Below are 13,450 nucleotides of genomic sequence, written 5' to 3'. Positions count from 1 at the left end.
TTTTTGTTAAAAGGTGAAAACCATCATTTTGCCATTTTTATACATACTTGACCTGATTCATTAAGAAAAGTAAGGAAAAAAAATGAGCAAAAAACATGTTACAATGCAAGGGGTGCATATTGGTTTATTATTTTGCACAAAAGTTAAATACTGTCTGTTTTCTCATGTAGCACACAAATCCTTGATAACTCCATTTTTACACAGCAATTTAAAGTTGATATAGGATATGCTCTACCCCAACCATAAATCTGTCCCCACATATTAAATTTAGCTCACACTGCAATACAACATGGTTTTGCTGAAGTTCAAAGTTACTAATTTTTTTGCTTTACTGTCCTTAATGAATCAGGCCCACTGCATTAATACACTTAAGCAGTTGTTGGTCCTGTGATCAAGAGCTCTACAGTTATTGTTGTCATTTAATTGTCATATTAATCTAATTAAATGCTGAACCTCCAATGTGTTTTTACAACATGTGATACAAAAAAAGAAGAACAGTAATAAAAAAGAAAAAAATAACAGTATCGGGATGAAACAATCAAAGTTAGAGATCAGTACACCTAGCAAACAAAATTGAGATAGGTATGGCTTGAAAACCTGGTGTAAATGGCTAGGGTGTTGTGTTACAATGGAGGAAGAGGAGGAGGTGGCAGAAGAAGGAGAATAATAATAATAATAAGAATTTGCAAAATAGGGGAGAAATAAAGAACACGGAAGTACATCTGGGGGGGGGGAAGGGGGGCTAGGAGGGTGAGTACCAATGATCAAGAGCCAGGGAGGGGAAAAAGCATGTGAGTTGGAGTAGGTTAATTAGATTACTGGGAACCAGGTAGTGGAGAGTGGTAGAAGTCATACCATGGGTCCACACCTTGCGGAAATTGATGACCTTATCACGCAGCAGGCAAGTTATATACTCTGTCGCCAATATATACCAGACATATATATATATGAATATGCGAATTGGGTGATACCCACTTGTTGCCATGGCAGTACATATATCTGGGAGTTCCCTGCTGGAAGTGATGGCTGATGCCATAGAAGTGTGAGGTGGAGGGAAATTCAGTGAATTCCCGAGATTTGATAAATCTGTCCCATATGTCTAATGTGAACTTCATGCCAAGGCTGTTCTTTGGTTCCTGGGGAGCCAGGGAAGAAATTTGAAGGAGTGGTTAAGCATAAGAGCATTTTCCAAATCTACATAACGTTTGATCCGAGGGGCAGACTGCCACAAGATAATGTGACTGAGATTGACCACTTGATAGTATTGATCGAATATGGGAACCCTGTATCCTCTGGACGCAATAGATTTAGCAAGGCATGAACGCTTAATCCACGGTTTCTTGCCCTATTTATTTCATTTCTAACCCTGGGCCTTGCCGACTATTTTTGTCTGTGTTGGTGCTGCTGGATGTCTTATATCAGATGAAAACATTCATAAACACCTTTCTAATGCACCATGTTCACAAGCTCAACACAGGTAAATTCATTTCTGACTTTGGAGTGGAGAATACATTTTCACCATCTGCTGAAAATTGCTTCAATTTAAATTTTTCCTGTTCTGTCTTCAGAATAAAGAGTTGTACTCGGTGCACTTTAGCCTTTTTCCAACCTCAGTAGCTAAGTAGTTCAGCTGCAGAGTGCTTTGTCCCATTCAGCCTTCTTATGTTTATTTTAGACTTTACATAGACAAGTTGGTAACCTAATGTACTTTACAAAATATAGCTTTATACTCATGTAAAAAATCAGGTAATGTAGCTGAATGATTTTTACAGTTGCTAATGTAAAGTACAAATTGACAGTCCATGCAGTAATGTAGCCGAATATTAAAACTATAAAATAATGATAATAGACCTAAAATGTCACATAGATGTGAATGAAAATGTAGTTTTTTTTTTTATAAAAGCTGGTGCCTTGGATCCATTTCTAATTACAAGAGTTAGATATTTTAACCTAAATGCTTTGAGGCTTTTTTTGGTGAAGTTTTGAGCGCAATACCTACAATGTACTAAAGCAGAAAAATGTATCACTTCTTATTTGTGATTAGAATGTCTTTCTTTTTAAACACTTTTTATTGGCAACATCACATACAAGATAAGGTGGCAAAATCTAAGAAGTCCAGTTATGAACAGATGGGCAAGTGAGTTTGACTTTAGCTTAATACAGAGTTCTCATTGGTTATGCCCTAGGAATGCACCTACACAAAATGATAGAATGTCTTTTAATTTTATAGGAAAATATGAGGCATTAGGACAAATAGAAAAACAAAAGAGAAAGCATAAATAAAAAACTAACACAATAGTAGCAAATCAAAGTACAACTGTTATGATTTAATTCACTAACAAATTTCCAATTTGCCAAATTTGCCAAACACAGAATTCTAAAACTTCTTAAAAAAAGTATCAGACTGAAATTAACGTAAAGCTGGAGATTGTTTCCGAAGCACAAAATGCCTGAGGAGCAGCACAAAATCTGCTTTAGTTTCTCTGTGTACCTCATTTTGCACAAATGTGTCTAGATATTGACAGAGCGCGTAGGTTTATGGAACAAAGCTGTGGTGTTGGCAGAGGAGCAGAGGTTTGCTTAGATCAAGGGGAAATAGGATTGGGCATTCCTTGCACGTACACATTGGGGTACCTATTTTTCAGGAGCGCAGCAATGGTCCATTTTACTTGCAAAAGGACCTGCATTTTGCATCAGCTCAGAGGGGAAGCATTTTGTACCTTCATGTTACCCTTCAGCAGAGGAATTAGTTTGTAGGCACACTCTGAGCAATGTACTAAAAAGCATTGCACAAACAAATATGCAACATGTAATAAAACCAATCCTGATGTCCCTTCATTTATAGCCATAAATAAGACTGAAGCGAGCAAAATTTAAGGAGAAAATTGGAAAATTGGAAAGTTTATTTTATTGAAAGGGTTGGTTCCATGGTGTCAGGAGGTTGGACTTTCCTGTGACATGTACACTTTTCATCATTGCGTCTCTGGAGATCTTTCCTCTTCTCCACACACATTGTAGGTGCAATTCTAGTTTTCAAGACCAGAGAGTGCATGAACAGACCATCTAGGCCCATCTGTACAAAACCAAAGCTTTTTGGAGTGTACATGTGGTGCTCTTTGTACATGAGGTGCACAGAGTACAGAATTGCTTATCATTTAAGTAACCTGGCACCTCCAAATACATTTATGTTGCTGATTGGATTGTTGTCAGTTGTGTTATTATTGCTTTGATGTTTCACCTTAAATCAGTGCTGTCCGTTTAAGGTCCTCCTACCCAGCTTACATGTGCAGGTCACATGATGGCATTTTTTGCTTAAAAAAACCTTAACTTTTTGTGGGGTGAAGGATTAGGTCTTCTTATGCATATTACACTGTTCTCAGTGTATTGAAGGAAAGTGGATTATCCAATCAGGGCAATAGATATTTTCTCAGGTCATAACAACAGTTTAGGTGTGACCAGTGAAGGACTCTCACTTCTGCACATACTGGCAGTCCCAATGAGAATGGATGTCCATTTGGCCTCTAACTAGACTAGGCTCTTACAATTGTAGGATTAGTAGCACACATTTTCTAACTTTTAGTACCTTAAGACCTACTCACCACCTGTTGGTGGCATAGATTAGACAAAAAATGTCCCATCATCATATGTTTTTATTTCCAACAAATGTCTATAACATTTGCATGCATTTCTCACATATTTCATATACATTTGCTTGCTTCTTAGAGAGCCAGCAGAAATGCAACAAATGGCCTAATCTACAATACAAGCCAAGGAAGAAGGTGCAATAACTGATGTTTTTGCCAGGGCTCACCAAATGAGAAAATTGGTGTAAAATAACACAATCCAATAATTACCTGTTATTATGGCATAAAACCCTTCTGTCTGGCCACCAGAGGTACGTAAGTCTCGTTAGCTAGAAATCTAGCTACGTGAACATGGAGATCTTTTAGCAGTGTGCATGAAGTGTAAACAAATGGGCACTAGTCATTTTTGAATATTTTCAATTGTTTTACTCAATACTTTTACAAGGGACTGGAGAGTCTAGACAAGTCACAAAATGACCATAGTTGATGCATAAATTTACAGAATGCAATAAATAACCTACAAGGTTCACAAGACAGGCACTTATAAGTCACCTTCTCTTAAAAGCTGCTTTAGTAAATAAAGCTACTTTGAAATACCACCTCTTTTCCCACCTAACAGGGTCTAGCTTGCGTCAGTTACTCAGAGCACCTCCCTAGGACTCAGCTTGTATATATAAAACTCCAATAATCCAAGGGAACCCTGCTCACTAAATAAAGTACACTAGCATACCTGTAGGTGGGGACATTATATATGAGTCAAGAGTAAATTTTTGGTCCACTTTCTATGTATTCCTGGCTCTCAGTGTCAAGGGTGTAATACTATGGTACCCTGTTTAGACATGCATCACTTTCTTGCCTTTTCCCCAATATTATTTGGAAACATGAGCTGCATTTTAAAAGTTATTTTATGTCTAAAATACATGTTTTTGTTTCCCCATAGATTTTCCAAACATTTTTAAAGGTTATAATTTATGCATTCTAAGCTTCATTATAAAATAAAACATAATTCACTGAGTTTCCTTTTCATTTATAGCTAGCTCAAACCTTTGGGAGTTCATTTTCTTCAACACCATGTTCAACCTTTATTAATATCAAAGCATTAAGTCTTTGGAAACATACTGTACTGTACCACAGTCACATGTGCCTGCTACTTGTACAATCTGCAATAACTTCAAATTTTATATTCAAATGAGTTATATTCAAGTTATAATAATTAAATAAATTAAAGCTTTCTAACCATTCAAATCATATTTTGATGATCTTTATAATACAGAAGTAACATTAATATATGTATAAAAACCTGTAAATAATGACTATTATTGAGCTCTGATATCAATATTTCAGTGATCAAAGACGAACACTGAACACTATTACGGATATCAATATTGATTGGTAAACTGTTTAAGAGCTCTCATCCTACAGTCTTGTGTTTTTATAAGGTCACAGAACTTTTTAGGGCAGCACAGTGGATTAATGGTTTTTACTTCTGCCCCACAGCACTGGGGTCATGAGATCAATTCCTGACTATGGCCTTATCTGTGTAGAGTTTGTATATTCTCCCCGTGTTTGCGTGGGTTTCCTCCTACACTCCAATAACATACTAGTAGGTTAATTGGCTGCTATTAAATTGACCCAAGTCTGTGTGTGTATATTAGGGAATTTAACTATAAGCTCCAATGGGGCAGGGACTGATGTGAGTGAGTTCTCTGTACAACGTTGCAGAATTAGTGGTGTTATATAAATAGCTGATGATTATGATTTACAGTGTGACTGCATTATCCCATACATAATCCGCACATTATTTTCCTAATATTCATATTTTAAATTCAACACATTTTTACAAGCCAACAATAACAGTCAAGTCATTAAACAAAATGGATCTTGAGTTATATTAACAGGTTTCTGAATGTGATTTCTGAAGTGGCAAAATGTATTGGGATTTTCGGCAATGCAGAAATGACACCACAGGCTAACCTTTTTTGAAAAAAGTAAATGTTAATTGTCATGGTTTAATGACCATAAAAACGTAATTCGAAGTTCAATGAGTTATTTATGTTTTGTCTTGCCATACATGTCACTACCACCAAGCAGCAAAATTGATTTGTTGGCAGGTTTACAGATTAATTTTTTTTAATAACGTTTCTTTAATCTCTAAAATATTTGCATTTCAACATCTTTGCATGACCAGAATCAAACCCACCACTACAGTGGTTTGCTATGAAAATTCAATAATGATATATATTTGCTCATTTATAAACATGAATAGTTAAGCTTTACTCCATAACAAGAGTAAGTAAATTTTAAATTATGTGACTGACCAAAACCTTACTGTAAAGTTCCGGACAGATAGTTGGAGCATATTTGTCCCATACATTCCTGTCATGTTTGTTAAATTGCATTGCTCCTTAATTTCACTATAAAATAATATTGCCCCATAAGTTCAGTATAAATTAATTTTGCCCCCTTAATCAATAAATAATGCTTGCCTTATAAAAAAATAAAAAATACTACTATTGTTCTAATAGTACAACAAAACTTATTTTGTTTCGTGTTCATGTGCCGCCTTGATAATTAGAAAATAAGGAAGAATAAAAGGTAATTTTGGAGGCATTCCCTTATTGATATTGGTCGCAGTGCTAGTCAGACTGCAGATAAGCTGAAAACCTAACCGCGCTGACACTGGACTAGCAAGAAATCCTGCCCAGACTCAGGATTTGTTATTTCAAAATTGGCCAAATTTAAGGTGCACCAGAGCAATGGTGGCAGTAACAACATTGTTGTACAGTAGTGAAAATGCCTCATAGAAATTTGGTTGTTGTTAAATCAATACTGCAATTTTCTGGCTGGTAACATAAACTATATTGATAAATAATGGTGGAATTGTAATTCTTGTTTATCTGGGGTGTGGTGATAGTGTTCTATCCTTAACGCCTACCTTGCAGTACCTTTGGGTCATACAACTGGCTATAGCTCAGTCTATCACACCTCAATCTCCTGTGAGGTAAAACTTTAGCAAACAGGTGTTCTAAGTAATAGTGAGGAAGGTATATCAGGTGTCGCATTGTATACTGTTACCAGCTATTAAATCACCACCCTGTTTCATCTGAAAGAATGTAATAAGATCATTTATATGGTCACTTAGATACATCTCCACACTTGACTGCCGAGCACATGTCAACTACTTCATACATGCCAACTCTCCCGGAAAGTCCGGGAGACTCCCGAAATTCGGGTCAGTCTCCCGGGCTCCCGGGCAAGCTGGCATTTCTCCCGCATCCCAATCTCACCGAGAATCGCGTCATTTGACATGATTCTCGGTGAATCACACCATTTTGGAGGGCGGGAGGGGGTGGGACGAGGCCAATAGCGTCATTTTGGCCCCACCCCCCGCAATGCAAATCACGGTTTTCGTGGGGGCGGAGCCAAAACAACGCGATTAGCTTCATCCCGCCCCCTCCCGCCCTCCAGTCACGCCCCCTCCCGCCCTCCAGTCACGCCCCCTCTCCCGGAAACAAGTTTCCGGGAGTTGGTAAGTATGAACTACTTACAGGTGGCAGTAGAATCACTTTACATAAAGCCGGCAATCTTGCACTGTGGCACCTCTTGGGTGCTTCTCAGTGCAAGCACCCACACTCTATAAGCAGCATTTACTAAAATAGCAATTTTAATTAAAAAAAATTAAACCCATGAGGAAGGCAGGTGGTAGAAAGGTTCAATTCAATAGGTGAGAGTTAAGGAAGGTATCAAATTCAGTGTTTGCAAGTGAAAGGTGTCACACATCAGGGTTTTAGCTGCACTTACCTCATTCGTCGCTGTCATATCACCGCTACCCTAGTCCCTCCTGGTCGCCTGCAGCATTCCTGTCCATCACATCTTTGTTTGTAAACAAACAATTACTGGTTTTTCTGCTGCATGGGTGCGCCTATCTTGGATACAGTCAGATGATCATTCCAGGCCAACCAGATTCAGCAGTTGTGATCACATGAATTGTGCAGCCAATAGCTGTTTGAATCACCCTATTTAAACCTGCTGCTGAGGTCTGTTCATTACCAGAACAACACACTTCTCTCCTGAGTACATTTCTTGGCTCCAGGTTCCTGCACTGTTCCTGATTCCCTGTGTTTACAAAGTGATCATCTTTAGTGAACATCCTCCATTACCAACTAATCATCACATTGCAAGTATCCTGCATTTCCAAAGTGCAGATCTCTTTACAATTACCTGTAATTCCAACGTGCATATCTTCCTACAAGTATCCTGCATTTCCAAAGTGCAGATCTCTTTACAATTACCCGTAATTCCAAAGTGCATATCTTCCTACAAGTATCCTGCATTATCTGGAGTTCATCACTCTGCACTTTCAAGCTGCTCATCTTCCTGCAATATTCTGCATTCATCAAGAGTGCTTACCTCTGTAAGAACTTTGTACTATCCAGTATTTATTCTGCAGTACCTGTGACTTTATCGGTATCACCAGTTCTGTTGCTGCGGCTGGTTCAGTCTCTAGGGCTTATTTCCAGTTCCGTGTATCTTTGTGTGGATTCCAGGTCTGTGGTTGCCACACAGTCCTGAGTTCGCCATTCCGTGTCATGGTTCAGAATTCTGAGTTCTTGTCTCCAGTTCCAGTTCTTTCTACTCTGAGTTTCTGTGTGTTCACATTCTGAGTTCTTATTAGTGGGTTCCAGTCCCGTGTGCCTGGCCACAGGTGCCAGGATTGAGTTTCTACGAACAGTTCCAGTTTGTCATTACACCAGATTTCAGTTCTGTTCTCTGGCACAGACTCCGGTCCTAGACGCCTATACTGCTTGTGCTACTCCGTGTACTCTGAGAAGCAGAGAGATCATCAAGGGCTCAGGTTCTGTTTCACTCCTGCTTCAGCCAGAACAAAGGGTCGCGAATCAGATTGAGAAATACAGACAACCAGGACAAAAAGAGCCTGATTGACTGCTACCTTCTGGGTCCTATGGAATAAGGGGTCTGGTTGATTTGTACCTACAGCTGGGTTCTATGGGAAGTTCTCTTCCAGGGCCAGTGAACTCTAAGTCGGTTTCCAGGTAGGATAAAGGTGTATAGTGTTGGCAGTGCCAACAAACAATGTATGGAGTCCATTGATTGAAAAAGTAGTTCCACCACATGTCAATTAAGCAGTGCAGTCCGTATATCCGTGATCATGTTGTTAATAATTCTGAAGACTCGTTCACAGTCAGCATTGTTTACTGCAAGAGTGCCTACAGCAAGCAGCAATTTTTCTATTTTCTCAGGAATAGTCTTTCATGTGCAGCACTTATGTTCTACAAATCCTATGCATGTTTCATGGTAACTGACCTTCAAAGTTTCCCACCAAGCTTCAGGAGTCAAAACAGAAATATTGTCAGTCAGGTTGTGGTAATCAGTTTCTTGGCTTTCATACTTTCTTTAATTAGCCTTGTTAGAGGTGGTGGTGAATAACTTGCATCTCATATCTTCAATGAATTGTGAAGGATTCATTTGGCAATTTTCTCAGTTCATTGAATTTTGTTAGTCATTGTGACTATAGCTTGCTATGTCTGTTCTGTGTTAATTCAAGGAAATAGATGTATAATTTATATTTTCTACAGATATATTTATATGAGCTAGTCTGCTTTTGTAATGGTCAGTTATCTGTCTTGTAAGAGTTGACAAAATATTAAGTTCATTTAAGACATATGACATTAATGAGAGATTTTTTACAAAATTGACTGTATACAGTTTTGAAAGGAGGCTCCGATTTTTTCAATCCCTTCTAACCCTTGACTGGTTATGATTTGGCTTGCTCAAAATATTTAGCCAATTTTGGTTATATCTGCCAAACTGCACTGACTGCGCTCCACATTGAACTTACCCAACTCTGCCATTTTTTTTCCCGAAACATGCAGCTCATCATGTGCCCTGAGCTCATGGGCATTTTTTGGTGACTGTCTGTAGAGCAAGTATAAGTTGTCTAAACATCTCTTGAAATAATCTATACCATGAGTAATATCCAATGCTTGATCAACCGCCAGTTCAAGACAATGCCACAGAATGAGGTTTGGAAAGTCTTTATGTAGTTTTCACACCTCAGTTTTGATATTTCCACCATCGCTACAAAAGCGGAATACATGAAATTATTGATATATATGTAAAATACCCAATTGACTTACTGAGTTTGACGTGGGATATTATTTATTTTGTACTTTGGTTGGACAAGAAAAGATGACATTATTCCTAGATTAGAGTATTAATTGCTTAATACAAATATATATGGTTGATTATGATTTATTGCAGGTAAGTATTTGGATCCTGTCATGGGGGTAAATTTATCAAGCTCAAATGTCATTGCAAATCCCACTTTCTGACTACTGCACCCCTCTGGAGCAATCCTGACTTTTCTCCAGGGAAATGTTTGTCCCGTTCCCTACCCTAGCATGAAGGAGGCATTAGGATGATTTTAGATATCGTTGACTCTGGCCAATGCATCCTATTAGCTACCCTGCAAGATTTTTATTTTGCATCTAGCCCCTTTGCATACCTAAAGATGAAACGTAAAGTGCTACTGAAATAAATGTTGATGATGATGATTTCCCATGGCCACACAATACACCAAATTAGCTGAGTTAGGAGATACAGCACTAGACTGCGGCTATTATATTGTTCCACTGCCCCATCCCCCTACTTATACCAGTGAAAGTAACTTAGAAAAGTTCTCCTTAAGCTACTCTTTGAGACACTGGAATAGAGACATTTATTCTGCGAACTCATCTAGCCCCACACTGCACAGAGTGTACATGGTTTAAGGCCACCAAATTAAGACTGTGTCTTTACACCATCCACACACTTCTGTGAGAGACAGTGTTTTATCTTTTTCTTAAACCTAAAGTTGAACGAGTTTTTTAGGTGTCTCGTTGTGTTCTGCTGCAGGATTTAAACTCGTTATGCATCGTCACATGTATTTTACAACACTTTTACCATCCATGTGAATGCAAAGGACAATGTTTAGTTATAAATGACAATATATGATAAAATAAATACATTTCTTGTTCTTGGAGGAAAGAATGCATTACTGGACAAGCTGACATTTCAATGATAAAGTCAGTGTTTTTCTCAAGTTAACTATTGTAAAGAAAAAAAAAACATTTAATTATTTGCTTTAGTTTCTCTTTAGATATAAAGATCCCCCTTACCTCACAACCCCTGCGCCATTCACTACTTAGTTTACCTACCGCACTTGCGGTCCGGCTTTCCTTTCTTATTTACCTGTTGCTAGCATCTCTCTGTTTTGTTGCGGAGAATTGACAGTGACAGTGGACCCAATCCCTATGGTAAGGGGCAGAGCAGCAGGTGGTGGGGCTGGAGATTTCACCAGTACCACGATGGGCCAGATCGATCCAGCAAGAAATTTTTCCACTGACCCAGCCAATTGGAAATATCTGAAGTAAAATTTGAAAATATATATTTTTAATGATTAAGAAACTGTCTATTGCAAATATGTTTTACAGTGGCAGCATTGGAAATGAAAAATATCAGAGTAATGAAAGAGTTTGCTAATTGGCAAACAGCAAGCTTCCGACATTATTATTATGATTTCCTAGCAACACTGTTATTTGTTAATTATGGCTTTTATTTCAATGCATGAATAAGTGTTAAGAACGGCACATTCAAATGACTGATGCTGTTGGGAATTATCACCTCTACCAAAAAAGAAAAAGGTCAAGGACATTTCTTTCAGAAGCATGTGGTTAGAGATAATATAGTACTTACCTCATTTTCAGCTGGCAGTCAACTGTACAGGAAGGAAAAATCATTTTTTCCTGAATGCACTTTAGTATGTCATGACATTCATAAATATACTGTATGTACTAATTATCTGACACTGCAAATAAAAAAAGCAAGTCACAGTTAGTGGCAGGTTAAGTGAGTTTTACATCCATAGTTGACAAACAAAAGGAAATACCTGGTTAAATGAATTACACTGATAATGGTATATTCATACCTCCAACTGTGCGGAAATATCTCCATCTTCTCAACCAAATTGAGCCCCGACCTATTTTTCTAAATCAATACCTATACCAACAGTAAACAACCCCTTTAAGTTCTAAAATCGAGACTGCGTTGCCAAAAATGGGAGTATTGGTAGGTATTGTGTGTTCAGAGCAATTTTAGTTGCAAATTACTCTTTACATCATAGGATTTTAATATGCAGTCAACATTTTTATTCTTTCCTTTGTTTTATTAATTAATTAATATTCATATTTTGTTGCACTTCTTTCATCATAAATCTAGTAGGTGTGTTAAATCTGCATCTACAAAGTGCGGGAACGAGCAGACTTTAACAGACGTTAACGTCAAGATTTCGCTAAAGATTATTGTTCTAGAAAACTATTACTTCTGAACTAACTAGTTTTCAATATATGTTTTTTTTTCTCTGGTTTAATTTGATGATAATTTAAATATAAGTCACCCACTTATTTTCAATTTTCATTCTGCCTAAAAGCAAATGCTCTCTGCATTCTTTTCTCCAATGTATTGCTCTTTGTGGATAAATGTCATGACCCTGGGGTAACATTTGCCTTATACCTCATATTTCAGTTTATGTGTATAGTTTGGGATTATTAGTACTATAACCCCAGCCGGTGTAAGGGTATTGGGTGCCCTAGATGTGCCTCCCTCTTAAGCACACAACCTCACCCTGATTTGGAGCAAGCAGGGAGTGGCAGGAGGCAGAATAAGGGCATGTCAGAGTAGGCACTGGCTGTCATGCTGCCAGCTCCTCCTCCTCCATGTCAGTGACAGACTTGGAGTATGGTGTGACATTACTGCGCAGAGTCACACTCCTATCACTGACACAGCATCACAGCACATGGTAGGGGTCTGCAAGGTGCACTCAGGATAATTTAAATATTAAATGCACACTCTATTCACCATTGTAATCCAATGAGATAGGAGTTATGTTTAATTTAAATTCTGGAGGTTGACTGCACTCAGTGCCAGTAAAAATAATTTAGTGTTTTAGGCACCCCAGAAATGTTGATGTAACTGCCTTAGTTCACCTAATTGGCCCTGATTCAATTATTACCAGAGATGCTCACTGACCCCCGTGGTTTTGGTTTTAGTTTTGGATCTGGATTAGCTTTGTGTTTTGGTTTTGATTTTGGCAAAACCGCCCTCGTGTTTTTTGGTTTTGGTTTTGGATATTTTAGGAAAAATCTTAAAATATGCTAAAATAACATATATTTGCTCTTTTTTGTTCCTTATTATTAACCTCAATAACAGTAATTTTAATCCATTTGCAATCAATTTTGACCACCTTACGTCACAATATTAGTTACATACACTTTCGTACAAATACTGTAGCGACCTGGCTGGATGGTAAGCGACAGAGCAATGACACATAGCAGTTCCTAGCACATCTAGGACACATTGGAACACAGCAGTGGCAGAAAAGAAAAATGGTGCAAGATGGGCTCGCCCTCCCTTCCAGGAATTGTCCTTGGGCCTGCCCTCCCTCCCACCCCCGCTATGTTGGATCTTAAAAATGAATTCAAAACTCACGAGATCCGAGATCCGATGACGTAACAATGACGTTTTGCCTCATTTTCGATTCCGAGGGCGTGCGAGATTACCGAGCCGGCTCGGCTTGGTATTCGGATCCCCTAAGTTCGGGTGTGTTCGGTATCCGATGAACTGAGCCTGAGCATCTCTAATTATTATACAGCACTGCAGAATATATTGGCATTTTTGAATAGTAAAAATAGTAATAAAAATAGATTTCCTGAGCTGTATATTATTGTTAGTTTAATTATTATCCTTTATTTATAAAATGCTAACATATTACACAGCACTGTACATTGCGGGATCATGATACAAAAACA

The 13,450-nt window shown here is 38.1% G+C and overlaps 1 long non-coding RNA gene across 1 annotated transcript; it reads right to left on the bottom strand.

Annotated features, from left to right (window-relative positions):
- Positions 1 to 2,131: 2,131 nt before the first annotated feature.
- Positions 2,132 to 12,303, bottom strand: LOC142142978 (uncharacterized). Its single transcript, XR_012689431.1, has 4 exons — positions 11,533 to 12,303; positions 11,340 to 11,451; positions 10,836 to 11,008; positions 2,132 to 2,194 (listed from the first exon to the last, which is right to left on the bottom strand). It is a non-coding gene; the product is annotated as an uncharacterized LOC142142978 (long non-coding RNA).
- Between the last annotated feature and the right edge of the window lie 1,147 nt (positions 12,304 to 13,450).

This window comes from Mixophyes fleayi, chromosome 3, assembly GCF_038048845.1.
Source record: "Mixophyes fleayi isolate aMixFle1 chromosome 3, aMixFle1.hap1, whole genome shotgun sequence".
Taxonomy (NCBI): Eukaryota; Metazoa; Chordata; class Amphibia; order Anura; family Limnodynastidae; genus Mixophyes; species Mixophyes fleayi.
The sequence above is the reverse complement of the archived record's forward strand: the minus strand, read 5'-3'. Positions and strand labels throughout refer to the sequence as shown.